General features: G+C 41.9%; 1 protein-coding gene across 5 annotated transcripts in view; it reads right to left on the bottom strand.

The window, feature by feature from the left end:
- STARD3NL (STARD3 N-terminal like) overlaps positions 1 to 14,374 on the bottom strand; it is a 41,970-nt gene extending 27,596 nt beyond the window's left edge. The window contains exons 1-2 of one of the 5 annotated variants that reach the window (XM_042844774.2): positions 14,210 to 14,348; positions 3,290 to 3,371 (exon numbers count right to left, since the gene is read on the bottom strand). The gene's annotated coding sequence lies outside the window, so the exon portion shown is untranslated. Of the gene's footprint in view, positions 1 to 3,289; positions 3,372 to 13,201; positions 13,306 to 14,209 lie in introns of all 5 variants that reach the window. The other 4 variants (XM_042844773.2, XM_042844775.2, XM_005287350.5 and 1 more) reach the window with 4 other exon arrangements.
- Between the last annotated feature and the right edge of the window lie 11,228 nt (positions 14,375 to 25,602).

Here is a 25,602-nt window from a genome sequence, read left to right as displayed (position 1 = left end):
TAAGTTTGATTGCCCAGAGATATTCTCTTAGTTAAGGGAACGCTTTTGTTTAAATGGAGGGGGCGAAACACGACTCTTACAATCCTTCAGCCCTCTACAAGCACACAGATTCTAGTGTTTCTCAAATGTGGCCACCAGTGGCTTTTTGTGCAGTCACAACAGTCTCTTGGGTGGTGATGGAGGGAGTGGGGCAAGGCACTGGACCCTCTCCCTTCCTCCTTTTTGCTCTTGGCTGTGCCGCCCTGCACCGCCTCTGGAGACAGGTGGGACACAAAACTGCAGGAGCAAGGTAAGTGCTCTACCCACTGGGGTGGGTCAGGGCACGACAGGGCTCAGGCTTCAGCCCTGGGGTGGTTGGGCAGCGAGCTCCAGTGGCTGGACTTCAAGATATTGGCCATGGGGCCAACCCCTGACTCCGGTTCCTGAGTCCAGGCATGTGGCTCCAGCTTCCAGCTGCGGGGCTTTGAACTCCGGCCCCCAGCTTTGGCCGTGCAGCAGGAGGCGCTGGTCCCCAGCTCTACTCCCAGGCTCCAAGGTGCTGGTTGCTAACCCCGGCCCTGGCCACGCAGTGGCGGGGGATGACCCTTGGCTCTAGCCATATGGCCCCAGTCGCGTGGCAGCGGGTGCCAACCCCTGGTGACAGGAGCTGGACCCAGGTGCCAACCTCTGAGACGCAGCAGCAAGTGCCAGCTCCAGCCATGTGGCAGCAGGCACTGACCCCCAACTCTGGCAACATGGCCCTGGACTCTGTCCCCTAGCTCTGGGCTCTGGCCACGCAGCAGTGAGCTCTAGCCCTGGGTGCAGGCCCCCAGCTCCAGCCATGCAGCGGCATGCTCCGGCCTGGCCCCCAAGCTCTGGCTGTGCAGCGGCAGATGCCAGCCCCCAGCTCTAGCCACATGCTCTGGCTCCCGGCCACACATCAGGGCTCACCACGCACCCCCGCCATCCCCTCCATGCCACACATCCAATCCCCCATCACCCCACATCCATCCCTCCACCGTCTCCTGACCCCACATCCAGGGCTTAATTCGTCCTGGGGCTTGCTGAGAAAAGTAATATTAACAAACGTACACATATCACTTTTCACAGTCTCCCAGCTAACTACTAAGTGTGCTATAAGAAGTGATATTAACAAACATACAAATATCACTTTTCACATTTTTATTACTGAGTCTCCAAAAAACCTACAAAAATAAATTACAATGATTTGGATGTGTATATGTGCATATTCATTTGTTTTTTCTAAAGTTAATTAAGTATTTTAGGAAAATCCCTAGCTATGTTTTATGGCAGATAAAGGGGGAAAGTGCATGAGTAAATTTCTCATTAAACCTTGGGACCACATCACTGGATATGTGGCAGCCAATATAAAAACAAATTAGATACAAAAACTAAAATGAGTTAGTAGGCTATATTTAGATGATGTACAGTTGGTTTTGGTGATAAAACTGCAATGGTGAATAAATTGAATGTACCATCCATTGATAATATTCAGATAGTACTTTGGCCTCCTGAACTTAAAGGAGAATATGATAAATAATAGGAAGCACTATGGTTTTCAAATGTAAAACGCCACTCACATCTATATAACAAAAGACGACCTAGTTCAGTGTACATGTACCCCTGGGGGCACGCAGAGATCTTCCAGGGGGAGCATCAACTCATCTAGATATTTGCTTAGTTGTACAAGAGACTACATAAAAAGCACTAGAGAAGTCAGTACAGTAACTCCTCAGTTAAAGTCATCCTGGTTAACCTTGTTTCATTGCTGATCAATTAGGGAACATGCTCATTTAAAGTTGCGCAATGCTCCCTTATAACACCATTTGGCAGTCGCCTGCTTTGTCCACTGCTTGCAGAAAAAGCAGCCTGTTGGAGCTAGCTGTTGGGGGCTTGGAACCAGGGTGGATTGGCAGCCCCCTATCAGCTCCCCGCTCCCCTAAGTTCCCTGTGCAGCAGCCGCCCAGCAGGCTATCAATTGTCGGCAGTTCAGCTGTCCCTCCCCCTACTGACATGTGCTGCTCCTGCCCTCTGCCTTGGAGCTACTTTCTGGAACCTCCTGCTTGCTCTGGGGGGGGATGGGGTGGAAGAAGAGGGGGCTAATGTCAGGGTGTCCCTCTCCCCCTGCTCCTGAACCCCACCTACCCCATTTCCAAAGAGTGGGGGGGGAGGGACATGACAGGGCTCAGGATGGAGGGAGCTTGCTGGCAGGAGCTGCTGTCTCAATTTGTTGATCTATTTAAAAAGGCAGTGTATTTAGAGTGGGGTCAGCGTACTTAAAGGGGCAATGTGCATCTCTCTCACACACAGGATGTGTGTGTCTGTCTGCCATGCTGTCTCCCCTCCCTCCATTCGTGCTGCCTTGTAGAGTGTGAGGCTACATTAACAAAAATGTGTTAACCCTTGCGGGCTCAGACAATTGCTAGTTCATCGTTTAGCAGTAAGACATTCCCTGGGAAATATCCCACCCTCTGACTTCACCACCTCAACCAAGCTTCACAATCATCATCGCTGTGTACCAGTATTAAATTGTTTATTTAAAACAGAGAGAGAGAGTGTTCTTTTGTCTGGTGAAAAAAATGTCCCTGGAACCTAACCCCCCCATTTACATTAATTCCTATGGGGAAATTGGATTCCCTTAACATCATTTCACTTAAAATCGCATTTTTCAGGAACATAACTGCAACGTTAAGCGAGGAGTTACTGTACAAACTAACATTTCATACAGACAATGACTTGTTTATACCACTCTATATACTATACACTGAAATGTAGGTACAATGTTTATAGTCCAATTGATTTATTCTATAATTAAATGAGAAACTAAGCAATTTTTCAATAATAGGGTGCTGTGACACTTGTGTATTTTTATGTCAGATTTCGTATACAAGTAGTTTTTAAATGAAGTGAAACTTGGGGTATGCAAGACAAATCAGACGCCTGAAAGGGGTACAGTAGTCTGGAAAGGTTGAGTTTCTGACCTAGTTAATCTAAAAAGAATTACACACTATACTAAAGTCTTAAACAATCAGCTATTATCTTTATTGAGGAAAATGACAATGATAAAAAAAACAAAAAAACAACGCATCTTGATAAACTGGCAGAAAGCTACCCAAAATTTACTCAGTTTACAAAATGTTGATACCAGAATTCTTAGATCGTTGTAGTCATATACGTGAAATTGTGCAGGGTGCGCTGGAACTAGACACAGAATTTGCTGGATTGTTTATGCAAAATTATGTCTGTTATATAGATGTTGTTATCCTCTCTTTCTCCCAAAGCCACTTACCTGTTTGGGAAGTCTGGGTAATACTTGGGAGGGTGGAGGTGTTGAGCTGCTTAGGAATGCACATCTGGGGCAGCTGGACCACCTACTCTTGCAACCAAGAAACAGAGTATCGGCTCATTTAATAGGAAATGATGGTGTGCTAGGTTGATGGTGTTGTTTTGTATTAAAGACAAGCAGAAGATGGAGCTTTTCCCCTGAGGATGAAAAATATTACCCACATAGGACATGATCCAAAAGACAAAAGGACCTCGAGACTTTAAATGAAGGGTCTTCTAACTGACTGAGACAGAACAAATCCAGGTGAACCTCTGAACTGCCACCAGGTAGCAATTTATTTTGTACTGAGGAAATTTGAGGGTATGCAGTTAGTTTCTTCTTTAATGCTAAAGTAGATTTAAGGCATTAAATCAAAATCACTTATATGCCTTATGTATCTGGAAATTATTTCTATTAAATATTGTGGATCTCTCAGCTACTACACTGGTAGTATCTCAATTACCCTTATTAAGAGAGCTGATCAATTTTCCAAGCAAAACCAAATGTTTCTGACAAAAATGAGGTTTCACTGAAGAATTCCCATAGGTAAGTAATTAACAACATTGATTTCTCAATGGCTTGGTCTACACTACCCCCCTAATTCGAACTAAGGTACGCAACTTCAGCTACGTGAATAACGTAGCTGAAGTCGAAGTACCTTAGTTCGAACTTACCTTGGTCCACACTCGGCAGGCAGGCTCCCCCGTCGACTCCGCGGTACTCCTCTCGCCGAGCTGGAGTACCGCAGTCGACGGCAAGCACTTCCGGGTTCGACTTATCGCGTCCAGACTAGACGCGATAAGTCGAACCCAGAACTTCGATTTCCAGCCGTCGAACTAGCTGGTAAGTGTAGCCAAGGCCAATGAGAAATTTCATAACTATGGCCCTACCAAATTCACAGTCAATTTTGACCAATTTAACGGCCAGAGGGTTTTTTAATTGGTCAATTTCACATTTTCATCTGTTTACATCTCAAATTTCAGTGTTGTAACCATGGGGGCCCAAACCAAAAGATACCAGGAAGTGGGTCTGAGCTCTCCTCCTCCCCCCCAGAGCTGCCATGCAAGGGAAGGACAAGTCCTGATTCTCCCCAACCCAGCATGGGGAATCATAGCTAGAAGTCCCCTGGCTGGGGAGCTTCCAGGAGCATGGGGAAATCAGACGCAACTCCACAAGTCTCCTCCAGCTGCAGGAACTTCCTGCAGTAGGAGAAGGCACTCCGAGGTGGGTCATTCACCCCACACCCGAGACCAAGAGCGGCCGTGCGGGGGAAAGACAAGTCCTTTCCCTCCCCAACAGCTAGGAGCAGGAGCAAGGGGGAAATCAGATTTCATGGGGAAGAGCTTATTTCACAGTCTGTGACAGGTATTTCACGGCCCTATTCATAACTAAATAAGTTTGTATTTTGTTTCAAACTGAACCTTTCATTTTGTTTATTTTTAAAAACCAAAACACTTTCAAAATTCATATTGTTTTTGCCCCCTCTGCTTTTTTTGCAACTGAATTTAACAGACTAAAAATCCCCTCTTCCCATTCAACTTTTTTAAAATTTCCTCAACTTTCAAAAAGACAGAGTGGTAAAAGGAAAAGTTAAACATCATAACGTAGGCTATGATTAGATCACGGTTTCCATGATTTTACATGACCTCCATGACTTCAGCCCCGCGTGGTGAGGCTTCAGCTCCTGCCCCATGCTGCAAGGCTCAGGTCTCCATGATTTATTGTTTATTGCCCATGTCCTGTCCATGACTTTTACTAAAAATACCTGTGACAAAAATCTTAGCTTTAATCATAACTTTGCCTTTCTCATTTTTCAAAAGTTGTGGAAATTGTTCCATGCCAAACCCTGCAAAACAAGATTTTAAACCTATCTACAGATTTTTTTTTTTTTTGCGGAAGTTGTTCTTTCACTCCTTCCCATCACCTCTACTTACTAATATTTGGTCCATCAATTCTACTTACTAATATTTTGTCCAGCTGGACCATCTTACAACAGGATATGCATCAGCTAAGAAATTAAGAGCTGGAAAAGACTTGGTTGTGTCTTGTTTTTCTCCTGCAGTACAGACATTTCCTGCAGGTAATTTTGCAGTGTTTTGTTTAGTTTATGTTCACGTGTCCAAAATAATGGGAATTTCACCATTTCCCTTGAATATTTCATGGTCTAATAATATAGATCTCCCCATCAACAAAATCTTCTTGATTTTGATTCTGATTTTTTTCTAATGTCATCCCATTACTTGATTTCTCCATCCTTGGTATTGTCAACCTTCAGCTACACTACTACAATACACAGCTCTTAGTTATTCCTCAGAAATCAAACCCTAATCATTTATGATTCACTTCTCTGATCACTTCTGAATAGTCATTTTGGTACTGAAGTACCTAACAATGATAATATTATGAGTTATTACATTGTTTATTCTGAAAATGTCTGTATTTACCTGCTTATGGCTTTAGACTAAGTGCTTCAGGACAGGAATTCTAGGATGGGTGCACTGGGGAACACTGTAAAATGATGTACAGTCATAGCAAAGTAAAAATGCAGTCTCACTAATCATATAAAAAGGGACTACTACTTCCCTTCCCCATGACATGCCTGTAACAATACTGCCCAAAGTCACACTGGCCTGTTTTACTGTCATACGGCATTAAATAATTACACTTTGGACTCTACTATAAACTTACCGCCCATTATCACGTCGAGGTCTTAAGCATTACTGCTTTCCACTTTTCAGCTTGCCAGTGAATCTGTATTCCCGCCTATTATCTGCTATACCTATTAGTTTGTTGCTTTAATTTGAATTTCATTTTGGTTGTTTCATGCCCATATTTCTCACTTCTAATTTGTTCTGTGTGGTTATCTTCACTAGTATGGAGAGCACCTCCAAAAGTAGTATCTGTAGTAAAACCTGTAATATTAATTTTGTGCTTTTTACCCCTTCCAAATTTTAATGAAGATGTTGAGACTGAGCCTGTCACCAAGCCTTGCGGAATCCCACTGGACAAATTCCTCTACAGTTCTATTCACTATTATCTATCAATAAGCCATTCTATGTTGACAATATTTTTAGGATGAGTTAACTCATTTTTAGAGAAATCAGCTTATAGTGAATAGTAGCTACTAGTAACATTACAATAGTCACTTCTGCCCAACCCAAACTATATCTAAATCATAAATATTCCTCTTCAAGACTCTCACCCCTTCCCTACTCAATACATACCACTTTCCTAGGCTAGTCTTAATCTTTAAGGAAGGTTTTGACACAGCACTAGTTATGTGCTAAGTGCTAAGTATCTTTTTCTCTTCCCCAAATACTTCCTCAAATACTCAATTTGCTTGCAAAACAATTTTTAGAAACATGCTTCCTAAACTTAGAATTAGATTCAATTTCGGTTGGTATTATAGCTTGACCATCAAAACACAGAATCTAGAAATGGGAATGACCAAATAACATAGGCTAAAACCAGAATTTACAGAGTAGGCTACCTATGGAGGATATGATAACGATTCAAGTAGGAACAGATACTACACAGCACTTACACTGATCCACCCGGAAAGCTCCATGAAAGAGCAATAGAAAAACCACTAGAAGTACACAAAATGAAGACAATTACTGATAGCCTAAACAGAAGAGGAAATGAAAGCGCAAGCCATGCAAACTCTTAACAGCACAAACAGAAGTAAACAGGTAACAATTACAGAAAATTGAAATAATCACTACTTGATCTCTTGTCCAGCCACTGATATATGTTTAAAAAAAAAAAAAAAAGCTCTGTTGCAGGCATTCTAACATGTCCCTAATGGTTTTTTAGCAAAATAAAACCCTACTGGATTATACCTTCCAAGACGTATGTTAACTTTGAGTTCATCAGTATGTCTTGTTTCCAAAGTAGTCTTAAATGCATTGGTTAAAACTCCATTCTTCTCTAGGAGCTTCCTTGTTTCATCCTAGACCTCTGTCCACAGTACCAAAAATACCGCAACCCTGAAGTAGTTTCAGACTGGCCTTTGTCTCACATTATAGTTTTGCTGGCAAGTGCTAGCACTAGCAGAGGGAGGCAAAACTTACAAAAGTGTTGAGAACCATGATTACAATAACCATCATTTTAATATATTTTGCCCTGTCCACCTAGGCCAGTACCTAACCAAGACTTGAAAAACATTTTAGGCTACCATATACAATGAGTCAAGACCTCAAAATAACCAACATATGTGCAGCATGCACTTAGTTAATATTTGTAAAGGAGTAAGAACTAGGCAAAATGTTAATTCCAATCAGATTTTTCTACTTGATCAGACCATACTCTATCATCAAAAGATGACTGGAAACATGCAAATAATTTACATACAGTTAAATACAACAATGGTTATGAATCAGAATCCATTGGGATGGGCTACTGATGGAAGACAGCAGTGTAAGAGTCACCATAAAGGTTCAGAAGATGAGATCTAGTACTAGAATTTTTTATACAGTAGATGCCACTCCTGACAAGCACATCAGTCTAAAGAGATTTTTTCCCCTCTAAACAAAAAGGAAAGATTTTCTGTATCTTATGTAGTCACTTAGTGCAGACAAAGTTGGATTGCCCATATTTTTCTGTACATTTCCCTCTCCCTTTGTGACATCCCTTCTGTCAGAAACCCTCCAACAGATTACTAGAGTTTCCCTTTGTGCTCTGACTACTTTAAGGAACAAATAAGGTTTTAAGCCATTCTAAGAACATTACTGTAGCAACTTCCACACTGTCTCCATTGCCATGGAGCTTTTGGCCAATTAAGAGGCATGGTGAGGGACATTCCCCAGCCTCACCCCTGCCTTTATCTACCTTTATTCCTCAGTTAGCTACTTATCAGTGAAAATGTTTTAGGTGCTGATGCCCACGGGCCTGTCCATGCTACTTACACAAATACCCACACTTACCTTTTCCCAATGAATCCAAAAACAGAGGTAGAAAGAACAGGTTAATGGAATACAGCAGCAGTTCTCAAACTTCCTTGCACCATGACCCCCTTCTGACAACAAAAATTACTACGTGACCCCAGGAGGGGGGGACCAAAGACCAAGCCTGCCCAAGCCCTGCTGCCCTGGAGGTGGGCAGTACACCCCACTGTGAGAATATCTTGTAAGGGTATCTAGACATTATAAAATATTTGAAATTTTATCTTTCAAATGGATTTCATCTTGATGAGATTTAAAGAAACTTTTCTTTATCAACATGTCGCTTTCAGAATATAAGCTGTATGATCTACAGCCCCAGTTCCAAAATAGAAAAGTTATTTTAATTGCCTTGATTGTCAGAAGAAAAAGATCATTTGTTTTTAGGTCATATACAGTGGTTTTTGTAGCTGTGCTGATCCAGGATATTAGAGAATCAAGGTGGGTGAGGTAATATCTTTTATAAGATGAACTTTTGTTGGTGCGAGAGAGACGCTTTTGAGTGTTCACAGAGCTCTTCTTCAGGTCTGGAAAATGCACTCAAAGTGTAACGGCTACATTCAAGGTGGAACAGATTGTTTAACATAAGTAGTTAATACATTCCAAGGCATCATTCAAGGTGAAGTGGGTTAGCAAAGAACAAACTGGAGCAAAGAAATTTGTCTTAAGACTGAATTTATTTTATTTTGCTGATGACTGAATGCTGAGAACCTGGTTTTGCTGGGCTAGGGTTTTTCCTATTCATTGTTTTCACAGGGTTTTATGTTGAACACTTTTGTAAACTTGTAACTTAATGCCTTACAACCACGTCAGCTTCCAGAAAAGTGGTCTTATGTGTCTGGATTTTTGACATTTTGAGGGTGATTGCAGATGCATAGTCTCTGATGTGGACCACAGTATTTTTTAAAATTGCTGGTTTAAATGGGATTTTCCAACTTGATGCACCTATTTTAAGCTGAACTAAACAGTTGAATGTCTCCAACATAAGCCTCACACTTGATTTGTCTGAAGACCTTGGAGGAAAGAGTTGCAAGGTGAAGCAAGCAAAATTTTTAAACCATAAGCATCAGTGGTAAGGCTGAGAAACCTTAACTTTCAAATTAATAAGGCATCTAAGGGAAGACGTTGATTCTGGAATATCAAAGGTTGATCATCTTGGTGAGAGAAAGTCACAACATCAACAAACAGCCCAAACCAGCCTTTGACTAGACTTTCCCTGCACCCAAAGGAAGCCCACTAGTGATAATCACTGTGCCAGGAGAACATCGCTAACTGGTTCCTCATCTGCAGTTCCAGCTCCTATTCTACAAGAATCCAGAAGAATGTGGAAGGTAAAGAGCTCACAAACTCGTTATCTTAATTATCTTTTTTCTATTGTTGGCTTGTTTTTTATTAACTGGGAGTCATCCCAGCCTTTCTATTTTTTGGGTGTGAGCATGGCTGTGTGTATGCATCTGTGAGAGTGCACCCATAAAGGCCACATGGGGAAAAGTTCCCCAGGTTTTAACAGACCTCAGTGTATCTCACAGATATGCATTAAAGCATGTTCCATTTTTACAAATCCTCAGAGACTAAACTGTCATATGTAATTTCCAGTAAATAAGAGGTTTTAAACTTCTGTTTATCAGGAATGTTCTGTTGAAGTCTGTATTATAGTATTTCTGTTAGGATGGAGGGAAGGAAAGGTTAGCCACCACAATAAAACTTAAGTCTAAGAAGGCAGCTTTATCATTGGCATTGAGGTTCAGACAATTTATTTTCACTATTACAATATTTAACTCTTCTCAAATTATAGATCGGACTGACTTTGATAAAATTCTTTAGCTGGGGTTTATAACCAAGTAGACAGCCACCTTCATCAACTCCTGAGAACATACAAGGACTGGTTACTTTTGGTATTTATTTGATCCCAATCCAATACTGAGACTAACATGTTTGATTTTATCATGATATGATTCTGATCTGATAGTGGGTTTTTTTTTAGATTTGGTGATATGTTTGCTCAATTTTATTTTAGTTTGAGTTTAAATAAAATTTATAAAATAGATATCTATTTTATAAATATTTTTATAAGCAGCATGGGCCAAGAACCCTTGAAGGCTTGAGGTGATTACCTGGCTAGCTCCCCCTTATAAGCCTATGGTTTTCAAAAGATACAGACAACATAAGGCAATAACTACTCATGAACCTCATAACAAGCAGCAAGCAATACACACCAAACAAAACAGTCTATGCCACCAACTTCATCTAGCGAGTAAGAAGGAATTCCAGAATCTTATGTTTGCAGTACCTCTCTCCTGTTCTTTCCCAAACCTTCCTTATAGACTGACTATCATCATTTCAATCCATCTGATCACAGCTGAAACAACAGTTGGTCCTTTTAAGGAGAATGGTCCATTAAGGCTTTAAAGTTAAATATTAACTAGTAAAATCTTGAAGTGCACTCAATGAATTAGTGAAAGTTAAAATAGTAGTAGCTTTCCTCTTTATGACTAAAACTATTTTTCTTTGCTATCACTACTACATGCTGACCTGAGAGGCTATATTCCTCAGAATGTAGATAAGCCACCATTATTTTTCCCCTAGTGAGCCAAGTTAGTTGTATTCCTACTTTCAGAAATTCATGAGACTGCATTCATGAATGAATTTGAATTTAGGAGCCCCAGGCTACCATCCAAACACTGTATTGGCATAAGAGGCTTTTATTGTATTTTCCTGAGTAGGACTAAGGGAGTCTTCAAAACAGCAACTTTTACATTCAATAGGGATTACGTTTTAAGGGCATGGGGAATCTCTCAGGCCTCTGTCAGGTGCATTTTCCAGGAAACCAAAGAATACCCGTGGATTCTTTAGAACCTTTAAAGAAATATTTGATTTTAGAAATTCTGAGCCATTTTAAAATGTGACAAGCTTTTGCAAGCATTTTCACACTTAAAGTCATATTTTATAGCCATGAAAGAGATCCCTAACAATAACACAGTTGTAAGATATCCCCTTTTATTTTCTGAAACTTTAGCTTTATAACAGACTATTTGCCATGCCGGATCAGACTAATGGTACAAATTGAATACACTGTGCCTGGCAGAGGATTATGCCTGATCTTTAGAGTAAGATATTACCACCACACCACATCCCAAATAATAATGGACCTGGCTATTTTTGAAATGCTGCCATAGGGAAAAATCCTTCCTGACCCTGTGGTGATCAGCTGACACACTGAAGCATGATGTTTGATTATGCGGTTTTACAACAAATGTATTGATCATACAATTTTTAAAACCTCCTAGAGTATCTCTTAAATATTTAAATTCAATTTTCAAAAATAATTTTAATTGTTCTTATTCCTAACTGTGAATTTAACATCCTACCACTGTAAGAATAATGTCTAGATTCTCTCACTCACTATAAATCAGATCTGGTTATACAGAATGTTTCAACAAAAAGTTGTTAAATCACACATCAAACATCCAGGCAGACCTCTAGAATTCAACTGGGAAAGTCAAGTCTAAAAGGTATTAGTTATCAAATTAGCTGATGGCCCTAGACAATGGTATAGAAAGGATTTCAGAAAGTTGGGGCAAGAACTTGTGAGATTTAATCAAGTTAGAATACATTACCAAGTTAAGGAGACAACAACATTTAATCCCAATGCACTGATAAATGAATTCTAAGTCCATGTAAGACTAGTTTAAAGCTACAGAAATTATACAGTTCAGTTATTTTGACTTATTCCTAAAGAAGTCAAGAGGCTTATTTTCAAACACTAACCTATCAGCAAGCTAAGGAACAGTAATACCAGAACAGACCACTGGTCCATCTAGTCAAGCATTCCACCTCCAGCACTACCAATACATATCTTTCAGTGTTCCAGTAAGAGTAAAAAAAGATTACTTTTACTATTGATTAAATCTTGGCATTGTGTCTGCTCTCAACCTCCAAAGTGAAGAAGTTAAATACAGAGAGACATTTATGATGGAAAATGAAAGCAAAGATATTATATATAAATACTAAAATGGATGGCAACTCAAATGCTTAACCACCATTCAGTGCATAGATAGTGTATTAATCTATGCTTCTGGCTCAGTAATATGAATCCTTTATTTTAAATTTTCTTCAAGGATAAAGGTTACCAACCATCAACACTAAATTAAATCAGTATATTCATTTGAACATGCCTATCACAAAGTAGATAGTTGACCAAATGTTGCTGGTAAAAAAAAAAAAAAAAAACCAAACATACAGACCTCCTCTTCTTTTGATTCACTGGTATAAGTTCATTGAAATTTATGTACAGCGCTGTATAGCTTCGTACATTAATGTTCTCTCATATACTTTGAATAATGATCCATTTCATCTTGAGAGAATGACAAAGATTTCAATCTATTGTAAGGTTCACTAGTCATCCTGCTAGAGAAGTCCATAAGAGTTTGGATGAAATCTCAACTGACAACCTACTTCTGAATCAATTTTGAACTTTTCTGATGTTGAGATGAGAAAGTATCTCAGCAACTGACATACCTATTCAATGGGTGTAGTTTGACATTAGAATTATTCACTTTATATGATCACACTGTAGGGTAAATCCTAGAGTTGCCCACGTTAATTTGTTTTGGCTGTTTTCAGAGACAATACACTGAGATACAGAATTCCGGTGGAGTTGTATATGCGAGAGCATTTGTTAAAGTGGTTCTCAATCTATTTACCATTTTGGGCCACAAATGCAGCTCTCTATAGCTCTATTGCATCCACACAATACATATACTACCTATATGACCCTGAGGATGTCACATATCTGCGTACTGATTGGGCTGCAAGCGGCCAGCAGGTTGAGAACCACTGTACTAAATTTAATATATAGTCCTCAGATAGAGGACGTATCAGATTGACATTCAGGGGCACCAGAACGGGGGGGGGGAGGTCAGGGCCCTCTTCTTACTGTCCACAAGGGCGAGCGGGGCATCTGGGGGAAGGGGCAGTTCAGGCATTGGTGCCCACACACACACACTTTTAGGAAGCTTCCACCACCCCTACTGATATCCCCTGGAAAAAAAAAAAAAAAGCTTTAGATGTACAGTACAAAAATCAACTATGACTGATCTGCACACATAATAGATGTTTCAGCTCATGCCGTGCACAAACTGTACACTGGAGGTTTCTAGAGGAACCTCTACTTTGATGAGCAGACTGGACCCCTCCTTTATTCAATGCTGACTCAAAGCCTGACTGCTCTCGCATAGAAATGCCCTGATTCATAAAGCAGGGGATGGGTCACTGACTTTTCAATGACACTTTCTTAACGCTGCTGCTGCTGCTGCTGCTGCTAGGGAGACTAGACTGCAAGTGTGAAAAATCAGGACAAATGGGTGGGGAGTAATAGGAGCCTAGATAAGAAAAAGACACAAAAATCAGGACTGTCCCTATAAAATCAGACATCTGGTCACCCTAGCTGCTGCACCCCTCCCCCAACCAGCTTCACTATCAATGGACACAAAAGTGGAGCAGCCCCAACCCAGCTACCAGCTCCGGGCCGAGGAGCTCCCCAACCCCCCAGGCCCGAGGAGTGGCGGACTCTCCAGGGATGTGGCCAGCCATGTCACGGCTCCCCCCGCAGCCGGGCCGAGGCCCGGGGAGCGGCCTGAGGCTGGGACCCGATCCAGCCCCACCGCACAGCCGGGCCCGGGCCCCGGGGGCTGGTATGACAGGCCGAGACTCCCAGATCAAAACGCAGCGGCCCGCAGGGAGGGGATCCCGGAGCCCGGGGGAGCCGGGCCGGGCGGGGGTAGATCAGTGAGGGGCGCGGAGGGATCTAGTGACGGGGGGGTGAGTGGAGCGGAGGGATCTAGTCACCTAGGGAGGGGGGCAGGAGGCTGGCCAGCGGAGGGGGGGAGAAGAGCGGGATCTGAGCCCACAGGGGAGGGGATTCCCAGGGGAGGGGGACGCTTACCTCAGCCGGGGTGGGGGAGGGGGCCGCGCCGCTGTGGCAAGGGGCGGCCCCGGCTGGGCGGCGGCTGTACAGGGCCGCGCACCAACAGACGCCGCCGCGGGGCCTGGCAACTGCCACACACAGCGACTAGAGCGGCAGGGGGCGGGGCTCGCGTCGGCAGCGAATGGGGGCGGGGTCGAGTGGGGGTGTGGGCGGGGCTCATAGGGCAATGGGCGGGGCTTCCGCCTCCCTTGACAGTGATGGGATGAGGGTCTTTGGGGCAGGGCAATAGGAGGCGTCACTGGCTCAGAGGGACCGAGGGGTACAAGGGGGCGTGTGGGTCATCAAGTCCCTGCTGTCACAGGCACCCCAGCCACATAACCGCACTCTGACCAAGCTCCAGCTCCAGTTTAAAAGGAGATGGGTTGTCAGCACCCTATCTACTATTGAAACTGATCCTATGAGCCTAGCATCTCATTGTCACCAGTTAGGCGCCTGCTTTACTACATTAGTGCAGTGGGTTACACAACCCTTAAGTTTGGATTTCTGCCCATTTCCTACCCCCACAAAATTACCAGATTTTTGAAAAACCAAGTCATCAGATTTTAACCTGAATTTGGCAAGTGCAGGAACACCCCAGACCTAGGGTTGCCAACCCTCCAGGATTGTTCTGGAGTCTCCAGGAATTAAAAATTAATCTTTAATTAAAGATTATGTCATCTGATGAAACCTCCAGGGATGTGTCCAACCAAAATTGGCAAACCTACCCAGACCTGGCTCAGCCTCACACAGGCGCTGCCCGACAGCACAGCACACCTGAGCAGAGGAGAGTTGCTGCCGGTTGGCGACTGCCTGGTGTGGGGAATGAGATTGGCAGAGTGGCTGATGATTGCCACCATCTACTTTCCCTGCCCGACAGATGCCTCTCCTGACCCCAGCCCTTCAGCACAGTTGTGTCGGCTTCCCCCAGTGCAGTGGGGGAGGGAGATGAGTTCCAGCAGCCAAGATCGCCTGGCCACTGCAGCAATAAGCCTGTAGGCAATGGAAGGCTCCCCTCATGCCACCTCCTATGAGTACTGGACATCCCTAACACACCCCAAACACTGGCCTTTCATTTTCAGTTTTTACTGATTTTTCACCTGTTTTTTAAACACTGACATTCCCAGGACACAAAATAAAAACCAAAAACAAATGTCTTTAAATTATATATAATCCAAGACATGAATGTGTCCCACAAGTTGCTGATACACCACCCCAATTCTACTCCTCATACTGCCAATGTGGCCCCTCCCAATCTGCCACATACAGTGCCACAGCATCACCTTCCAGATCTGCTGTAACCAATGAGAAGACCATCCCATGCCCCTCCACTATCTTGCACTGTACAAATTCCTGTTAATTTGAATGGGGAACTAAGCATTGAGTATGTATAAGTAAAGTAGTTCTCAGGTGGCTCCAAGTATAGTGGCCACTCATTCTATAGCTATATCTGTATATTAGTTACCATCTCTTATTAGTGTCTAATATTCTGTGACTTGTCCAATAAGAAGTATTTGCTCAGATAATTTTGTTTTCAGGAACTGGTCAGGCAAAGTGATACACACGGTAGTTCAAATGTATGATTTTTGCAACATAATAAAAGATTGTAAAGTGGAATTCCATTAAAAAAAAGTCAGGCTGGTCTATATTTTTCATGTAGTTATATTTCAGTCTTTGAAATATATAATAGGTGGTCCCTCTAACCTTAAGAAACGTTGTTTCTTCCAATTCTTAAATTAGCTGATTCTTAGACAATTAGGCTAAAATGACACTCCTGCTTGAGCCAATGCTATTTTTCTACACAAAATACTGTTCTTTAACAGCCCCATCCTTCATTATGCAATTGCTTTGTTATTTGAACAACTGGGATTTGAAAATCAATATATATCAAAATGTCTCTTGGGTCATCTCAGTAATTCATCTTCTGAAATCCTTAAAGGGTTCCTGTCCTGACCTATATTGCGTTCTCTCACTCCACACTCGATTTCTGTGCAGCATATACCTCCATTATTCAAAGGCTTACTGAATAAGTAACTGGGGTTTGAATATATCCATGCCAAAATAACTCCTGCACCACTGCAACTAGTACATGTAAAATAGGGGTAATGATACTGACATTCTTAGTAAAGCACTTTGAGATCTGCTGATAATCACGATATAGGTTTTATTATATCTATGCAATCCGTAAACAGCTAAGTCCTAGCATAAAATGATATGTCTGTAAGCAAAAGCTTAATGAGAAGAAACTGTTTCAAGTAAAATTGTACTCCATTTTGCTTATTTTGCTTCATACTCCATTTTGCTAGCTTTGATTAAAACATGGCCTACCCATAGAACAAAAACACAGGAAAGTATGGGGGTAATTCCTCTGTTTTGCCTGCAATCAGCAAGGAAATTTGTAAAAAAGAAAAAAAGTATTTTAAGCAATAATCTGCATCCGGCCCTCCAGACGTTTTAATCCGGCCCTTGAGCTCCAGTCGGGGAGCGGGGTCGGGGGTTTGCCCTGCTCCGCGTGGCTCCTGGAAGCAGCAGCAAGTCCCTCCTCTGGCTCCTACATATAGGGGCAGCCAGGGGGCTCCACACACTGCCCCTGCCCCAAACACCGCCCCCGCAGCTCTGATTGGCCGGGAACCACAACCACTGAGAGCTGCAGGGGCGGCGCCTGCAGACAGGGCAGCGCACAGAGCTGCCTGACCACACCTCCACATAGGAGCTGGATGGAGGACATGCTGCTGCTTCTTGGAGCTGCTTGAGGTAAGCCGCCCAGAGCTTGCACCCCTCACCCCCTCCCATGCCCCAACCCCCGGCCCCAGCCCTGATACCACTCCTGCTCTCAAACCCCCAGGTGCCAGCCCAGAGCACCCTCCTGTACCCCCAATCCTCATTCCCAGCCCCACCCCAGAGCGTGCACCCCCAGCTGGAGCCCTCACTCCCTCCTGTACCCTAACCCACAATTTTGTGAGCATTCATGGCCCGCCATACAATTTTCCATACCCCAATGTGGCCCTCGGGCAAAAAAGTTTGCCCATCCCTGCCCTACAGCAACCCAGCATGACTACTTTCAGTGGCTTAAACAATTGCAAGAAAACAAAACTACCTTACAATACAGGGTGAATCGAGCTATTGAACAAATGAATACAAAATTGTACAAGCAAAAAGCCACTGATTCTGATTTATGGGAAGCCGGTGACCAGGTAATGTACTTAAAGCTAGGGGGAAAGGCTCACACAGGTCTAAGTGGACAGGTCCCTATTCCATAGCTGATTGTCTTAACCCACTAGTGTATCGTATTGAAAAAGACAGCAAACTAAATAGGTTCATGTGTCACAGATACAATTGTTTTCTTAATCTGTTTGTGTTTAATTATTACAGGTATTGTACATGGACTAGAAGTATATACTTGCCACTAATCACATGAATTCCTGTGCCCCAATAGAAATTCCCTCACACACTACCTGATCTTAAGGGAGTCCTGCCAGGAGCCTGCTAAAGGCAAGATGTTGTTGTTTGGGGGGGATATTTATAAGCTTTCGGGGTTCAGGGATAACATACACAGACTGGGGGCTATAATGATTTAAATGGAGAGTGGAACAGGGTTCATGCATAACAATACCCTGTATGGGCCCTTCATACAAATTACATTCCAAGCCTAGGTTAATATAACCAATGAGGATCGTGACTGCGTGATTGAGGTGACAACCCCTATAGAGCCAATCATAGATTTTAATCCTTTTTGTGAACCCAGTGAACCTGGTTCACACACCTTTCCACCATTAGAGGTGCACACGATTACAGTGTTGGTGAACAAAACGATTTTTGTGTGCAACATAACAGTGCTACTGTTAAATGGTCCTCCAATAATGGAAAGACCCTACCCACATTTACTTAAAAAACAACCACCCGATAAGGCATATGTGGCACCCATGGTAACAATGCTACACATCACAGTTAATTGAGCAACAGCTGTTAGCCATTGTTTTAATAGAAAGAGAGATGGATTGGATCTGAGCCAAGGATATGTCTGCCTTAACCCCCCTTCCCAGCAGACATAGAAATAATCTTTTCCTCCCTTATGTTCTAGAATGGTATAAGCCTATGGAATCATACGTATACACAAACACCCTAACAGGATATATTACTATCTAGGTGATACGGGTTTGCCCTGCCAGGTACCTGAACACCTTATGGTCTTTCCTAGCACTCCCAACCCTACAGGGAAGGCATATTTGGGCCCCACAATTGGCAGGAATGTATTTAAATGAGAAAGGAGACATCATTGATTACAGTGGGTGTGAAAAATGGACTACCTGACAGTGGGTATGCCCCACCTTGCCGATTTTAGAGGAGCCTTGCTCCGTGCAAACCAAAAATTTAGCAACGTGCTACTAGGATGAATTGGATAATAGCACCACCAAAGTATACTATGATGGAAAGAATTGTGTTGAATTATTAGAGTGGAAAAAATTGTGTGGCAGGAAAAGTATACTCAAAGGCCACCTGTACAACAATGTATGTGCAATGTAACAATATTGCAAACCCCCACCATGACTTACTATTTTCCGGTTCATGAAAACAAGGATGTTAACCCAGTAGATGCCAATAATGCTTTGAGTTTTAACTTTTCTTTGGGGGTTAATTGGACCATCTCGTAGCAATAGCTAGCAGAGAATAAGCAAATTACTCAATTGACTGCAGCAACCTGGACAAAAATACTAACACGAAGTCTGGCTATTTTGCACCAAGGAACTGAAATTCTAAAAATATCCACACGAGCTCAACAAATGATAGAGTACCATTGGTATGACATTTTCAGAGGCTGGTCCCCCTCATGGACATCAGTTTTAAATATTATGATTCATCTCAATTGTTTTCTTTGTGCTAATTGGAATAATGTTTGTCATAATGTGTTTTATGTGCTGTTGGATGAAGAGAATGTACCTTAAATTAAGTACCTTGTATGGGAACTTATCACAATAAAAGAAGGGTGTAATGCCCTGGGACTTTGGGTTCGTTCTGCATCAACATCAGAGCTTCGAACACGTTCGACAGAGGCCCAGCTCCCCGCCCTCATGTGCAGTTTCAGCTGGCCACTGGAGCTGACTGAGCAACACTAAGGACTGGTAACTATAAAATCCAGCTGCAGAACTTTTTGGTGTGTGTGTGTGTGTGTGTGTGTGAATGGAAGCATGCTGATTTTAATGCTTAAATTATACTCTCAATAAATGTGGTATATTGCCTTATCCCCTTTAAAAGATTCTGTGTGCTTCTTATCAGCATAACATGTCAACTCTATCAATAAACTGTAGTATTTACACATGATAAAGCATGTTAACTCTACCTTTGTCCAACAGACATATGTTTGTACAACACAACCCAGCCCAGTGGACTCTAATCCCAATTGGGGACTTTAGATGCTACCATATGTGATGCTGGCAGACCAGGTGCCAGGTCATGCCAAAGCTCCAGGCCTCACTGAACACTTACAAATGCATAGCGGGAAGCCAGGCTGATTGACTTGTGTATTAGTATAGATCAAAGTGATTGTTAAATGTATAAGAATGTACTTTGTGATTAAACTTCATGAAAATTAATGGGATGTTACATGAATTGTTTTCACTTATCTGTATCCTGTTCTGATGTAATAGCAAACATTTACGTTGTGTATATCCCTGTAACTAAATAAACCATCAATCGAGAAAGAGGCCTTGCATAACACAAATGAAAAACTTTAACAGGAAAGTACTAATTCTTGTGCATATGAAGGCAAGTGATCATCGTGTGTGATGATCTATTCCTCTCTCTGCCAATCAAAGAAAGAGCCTGTGTAGGTGTTCACCCTGTCAGCTTGTTTTCTGTGAAAAGAAACTGTAAGTATAGACTCAGGGAAATACCCTTCATCTCTGAACTGTTTGGATTCTAACAGACCAGAATAACTGAACAAGAAGACAGAGATCCCCAACCTTGAGAGACTTTTGGGAAACTGGCAGATTACTACATTTCTGCTACCATTTGGAATTATAGACTGAGTCTGTGACTCACCAGTACATATATTTTACCTGCTTTAACCTCTCAATAACTCTCATTCCTTTTTCTTAGCTAATACACTTTTACTTAGTTTAGTATAGAATTGGCTACCAGCATTGTCTTTGGTGTGAGATCTAGTATGCAAATTGACCTGAGTGAGTGACTGGTCTCTTGGGAGAGGGAATAACCTGGAATACTTGTGATTTTTTTGTGTAAATGACCATTTATCACATAGTCCAGCTTGCCTGGGTGGCAAGATGTCTAAGGGGACTGTCTGTGACTCCATTAAAAGCCTATTATAGTACTTCAGGCATTCACATTTGTTACTGGTTTGGTGAAATCGAATTATAGAACATACCACCAGTTTAGGGTATCTGCCCTGCTTCTGACAGTCTCCCTAAGGTAGGAATTCTCAGTCGCGAGCCACTCCAGACAGTGTGATACCATAATATAAATATTTACTACTACCGTCAAACCCAGTTACACTAAACATTGTTCTGTTTGTAGTGTAGATAGGACCTTTGTCACAGCTCTTCTTTTCATTTGTATATACTGTACATATGTCCATAACCTGAGCCATACATATTAGTTACAAAAGTATCAATAGGAGAACATTAAACTCTGCCCAGGCCTTTACCTGTCTGTTATTCAGTACTATCAAAAAAGCTAACAGAATTTACTAAAAACAATGAAATGTTCATTCAACACATCTAAACATATTTACCCCCTCCAATAAAACAAATGGTTTTCTGTACATTTTCATTAGAAAACAACAAATCCAATAAAAAATAATGTAGCATTAGCAAAATGGTAACATACAACAAAATCTTAAATATTGTTAAGTATCAGAAGGGTAGCCGTGTTAGTCTGAATCTGTAAAAAGCAACAGAGGGTCCTGTGGCACCTTTAAGACTAACAGAAGTATTGGGAGCATAAGCTTTCGTGGGTAAGAACCTCACTTCTTCAGATGCCTTGCCTTAAAGGTGCCACAGGACCCTCTGTTGCTTTTTAAATATTGTTTTTAATCTTTTACAAATAAAAGTGCATTCCAATAGAGAAAAATGGTTCCAAGAACATTTGCCAATTATGATTGTTTTACTGTTGATTGGAGAATAACGGATTTCTTGGCTGCAGGCTTCTCAATGCAGTTATAGTAAGTGAAGAAACAAGTTCTCACTATTCAGGGTTGAATACATTTCTTAATGTTTATATGCCTGAAAAATGCATAGACTAACAAAGTGAGCTGATATTCTTGCTCTATGAGTAAATTTTAAGGCAATCTCTTGCATTATTAGACTAACTCCACCACCCTCTCCTTTTGCATTCTAAGATGTCATTTCAGAAAATAAGCCTACTTTCATTGTAATCATGCCTATAGAAACAGGCAAAACTATTTCCAGCAATGCAGATGAATTGAACAACTTCATACCTGTACAGGACCTTTAAAAAAGGTAAAACAATATACAAATACGTTAATATCCTCCAGGGAACAAATCAGTTTTAGCACAAAGATTATTTGGGGAGGAAGCACAACTCTAAATTAACTGGGCACTATCAATTTGTAAATTTTCAGATTAATTTATTTCAATTTATGAATTATTCTATCAGAGAACCCCTGAAATTATATGGCCTGATTTTTCCAGTACTGTTTAAAGGGTATTTAGGTAGGACCAAGAGCAAACATGTTTGGGTCCACTCCTCCAGCCCTCTCCCTTTCAGTCTAGGCATGCACCTGCCTGCTGACCCTTCTGTTTCCTGTTTGCTACTATTATTACTGGTAAGCGTTCTCTTGCAGGGCTCAAGCTAAAGTGTTCATGAGAACTTTACCTCGGCCCAGTGCAATGCATAAGACAGGAAGTACAATGGACCATCAACAAAACAGTGAAAACAAAGTGTAAAATCCAGGCCCTACTGAAGACAACAGGAGCTTTGCCAATAACATCAAGTCGGGCCAAGATTTCCCCCAAAGTGCTGTCAAGTGTACAATATAAGCAAACTGGAAAAACAGAGATTATTTGTAACAATATTATGTACAAAATTTTGAAATGGAAATATGATTTTCAAAGTGATGGTTTGGAACTAGTAGGAACAGGTGAAAGGTTTTTTGAGGAGTTGGGGTAGAAGGTGGGGAAAGAATTCAATTCTCTGTCCCGGGGCTAAGTGGTTTGAAAGGAAATTTTTCCTGAAAATTAAGCTTTTTGAAATAGAGAGTACATTTTGGTTACTTACTTGGTTATTTATGCAAACCTATGATAAAATTGCCGGTAGGTCAACTATCCCATGGCCAAACTTAATTGCAAATGTAATTAGTATGATCCATGGTTGCTGCCACTAATGCAACATATTCATCAACAAAATCCATTATACTTATTCCTTTTGACTCTGAAACTGCAAAACAAACACAAAAGGCCAGATTCAGAGGTGAATGTAAATTAATGCAAAAGGAGTCTGTCAGTTTTTATTATGTTACAACTTCTACCCCTTTATGTGTATTTTATATTGACTTACACTCCCTCATACTTGCAACTGCCAAAGCACACCTTCTGAAAAGTCAGTGTTGGAGTGCACCAATGATTAACTGAGAAGATGTTTGAGCTAGCGGAAAAACGATGTAGGGTGAAACAGAATGGCCTGGAGATGGAAGAACATAGGATAGAACAGGGATTGGCAACCTTTGGCACACGGCTTGCCAGGGTAAGCCTCCTGGCGGGCCGGGCCAGTTTGTTTACCTTCCACGTCCGCAGGTTTGGCCAATCATGGCTCCCACTGGCTGAGGTTCACCGTCCCAGGCCAATGGGGGCTGTGGGAAGCAGCGTGGGCCGAGGCATGTGCTGGCCGCCGCTTTCCGCCACCCCCATTGGCCTGGAGCAGTGAACCGCGGCCAGTGGGAGCTGCGATCAGCCAAACCTGCGGACGCGGCAGGTAAAGAAACCGGCCCGGCCCACCAGGGGGCTTACCCTGGTGAGCCGCATGCCAAAGGTTGCCAATCCCTGGGATAGAATATAATGAAAATAGCAGACAGATTCATAGGCAGACTAGATGAGACAAGAGCGAATATCTGAGGGCCAAGTGTATGGAACTTGAGAATTATAAAGAGAGTAAAAATATAAAAGATATGTTCACAGTGGTAAGACTCTTACCAAAAGGTTTTCCCCACAATCAAACATTATAAAAGATCACAAGGGCAGAGTTCCCACCGAGGGTGATGATATTAAACACACGTAGAAAGATTATTGTGCCATTCCGTGTGCCTCGCCAAAGCCACTCATAATGACAAAAGAGTGTAGAATCTGAGCCATCAATCCTGTGAGAAGACATAGGGCACACTATTATGAAAACGAAGGCTGTGAAAGCACCAGAGGTAGATAATATACCTTCAGAATTGTTAAAAGCAATTGATGAACATGGTACCTCTCTTAAAGTGGAAAGTTTGTAGTGATATATGGCTGACTAGAAATTGGCTGGAGGACTGGATAAAGGGATTTTTCTGCCCTTATTAAAGAAGGGAGACAGAGTACTAACTACTGTACCATCTCCCTGATATTGCACACCAGCAAATTTCTGCTCTACATAATCCAGGATTGCATGAAATAAAGGTTAGAAGCAGAACTACCACCACAGCAAGCTGGTTTTAGGGAGGGCCAATGCATATGTGATCAAATCACAACTATTACATAATTGAAAAATACATATATCATGTGCGTCATTGACTACTCAAAAGCATTCAATATCGTCCAACATGACCATCTTGGAGGATTCTATAAAATATAGGGATTGCAAAGCATCTCATTGAATCCATTGCAAGTCTGCTACCACCAGACCACAATGTGGACAAACAATGAGTGGTTTTCCACTGAGCAGGGTGAGACACAAGGGTGTATTTTGTCCCCCAAACCTCTTTAATATATACAGAGAAATTATTCTGAGGCAAGCCTTGGAAGGTTTTGACAAAGTGGAAGGAGCTGGGATCTCCACTGGTGGATACTTCTTAACCGTCACCTCTCTCGGCTCTGCCTGTGCATCTCAGTCCTAAGGTGCAACACTCCTTGTTATTCCAGTGCAGAGCACAGAGTCCTGAATTAGTTGTGCCACGTGTTGTTTCGAGCGGTGATGTTGATACCCATCCAGTGGGCACTAAACTAAGGCCACCAACCTTCATTACTTTTTTTAACCTACTGCAGGCTAAGAATCGAACTCAGATCTCCAAAGTTGACAGCACAGGGATGTACCCTGCTCGATGCCACAACTCAACATTTTCAGAATTAAGTCTGGCCAAACTGGAGCCTAATTTGCATGCACCATCACCACATGTGTGCACAGGATCACAGTAAATGCACCTACAAATGACCAGCTAGGTGTCTGTCTGTCCATTTTGGCAATTAATTCGTCTTTGACTACTAGCGGTAAATATGCCCAATGGCTTGTGATGGGATGTTAGATGGGGTGGGATCTGAGTTACTACAGAGAATTCTTTCCTGGGTGTCTGGCTGGTGAGTCTTGCCCACATGCTCAGGGTTTAGCTGATCGCCATATTTGGGGTCGGGAAGGCTCACTCAGACACTTACCTGCCTTTACACAACAACTTTGTATTTGGACTGCAAAAAAGTTTAACTGAAAACAATAGTCTAATCAGATGTAACTCAAATACAGAGGCGATACAAAGGAACGTAGAAGAAAAGAAGCTAACAGAAAGGAGTAACAATGTGTAAGTTACTAGAGGTCAGTGACCACTTTGACCTCTAACACTTTATTGTTAACACCTATACACTTTCTTCTGTATAAGTTACATCAGCTTAGACTCTTACATGTGGGTAAGTAAGCTGTAACACACACCACCCTACATGCCTTTGAATAGGCCTCAATTTCTACTTATCAAATATTGAAACAATCATCAACTGGAGTGTGTGTTTTAACATATTCAGAACAAACACGGACACAGTATGCTTGGCCTAAACAAAATTCAGGCTAGAATGACACAGTCTAACATGAATATGCAACCTCTTCAGCTGTATTCTTACATCAATTTGCAAATATATTAACTGTCTTTTCAATTCTCATCCTATCATAGAAAAATGGATACAAGTATGCAAGCAATATGATTAGCTAGAGGGCTAATACAGTTTGGCACACAGGTTATTAACTGCATCCCCTAGCAAGCAGTATGACATTACTGCATTGCATTTTTATTGGTGCACAGCCCAGATTCAATATACTTGGGATGTCAACTAACCCACATCAAAGAATTTCCCTCTACACAGAGAAGTCATACAGTCTTTAGAATCCAGTAGTAGTTAAAAACATTAATATATGACAACCTTTCTAAATTTAGCAACAAGCTCCCCAAAATGCTA

Source organism: Chrysemys picta, chromosome 2 (genome assembly GCF_011386835.1).
Source record: "Chrysemys picta bellii isolate R12L10 chromosome 2, ASM1138683v2, whole genome shotgun sequence".
NCBI lineage: Eukaryota > Metazoa > Chordata > Testudines > Emydidae > Chrysemys > Chrysemys picta.
Note: the sequence above shows the minus strand (reverse complement) of the source record. Positions and strands in the feature narration are given on the sequence as shown.